This window comes from Ochotona princeps, chromosome 14, assembly GCF_030435755.1.
Source record: "Ochotona princeps isolate mOchPri1 chromosome 14, mOchPri1.hap1, whole genome shotgun sequence".
Lineage (NCBI taxonomy): Eukaryota > Metazoa > Chordata > Mammalia > Lagomorpha > Ochotonidae > Ochotona > Ochotona princeps.
The window spans coordinates 6,287,135-6,287,911 of record NC_080845.1 but is presented as its reverse complement, the minus strand read 5'-3'; positions in this window follow the sequence as shown (position 1 = coordinate 6,287,911).

Below are 777 nucleotides of genomic sequence, written 5' to 3'. Positions count from 1 at the left end.
CAGCCAATACCTGGTTCTCCACTCTCCCCCACTGTGGCCAGGCATCTTGGGGCTGGCACATCAGCCGTGGCTCCTCCTGGTCTCTCCCCACCACCCTGTGGCTGGGCATCTCAAGGCTGGCACATCAGATGTATCTCCTTCTGGTTTCCCCTTGCCACCCTGTGGCCAGGCATCTCGGGACTGGCACATCAGCCGTGGCTCCTCCTGGTCCTCCCCACTTTCCTGTCATGGCCGGGCATCTTGGGGCTGGCACATCAGCTGTGGCTCCTCCAGGGGGCACGCTTGGATGGTATGACTGCTTCTGGGGCAGGTGTAGAGGGTGTGTTGCTGTGAGACACAGGTGCATTGGGGACAGGGGCAGCTCCCAGAGCTACGCCCTTCACGGCTGAATACTCTGACAGAATAAAGGCCACACTCCAGGAACCTACAGACAGGGAGCTACAACCTTAAGGACGCTCTTGGCAAAAAGAAATGGGACAGAATAGAGTGTGAAAACGTGGCCTGTGGAAGCAGAGACCTGCCATGGAATCCCTTGCCCTGTGTGACCTTAGGAAAGTTACTTGCCTTCTCTGTTGTCCACGTTCTCTGCCTGGTAAAGCAACGGCCAGGGATGGAGCAGATCGTGTAGGGGAGGGGCCCAGCTTGGAGCAACTCAGTGGTATCTGGGACGACATAAACAGAGGTTATTATTACCTGCTGAAGCCTGCGCATGCTGGCACTATTACTGCCCTGAGACAACAGAGGAGCCCGAAGCTATGGGGCTCCCCATTCCTTAAG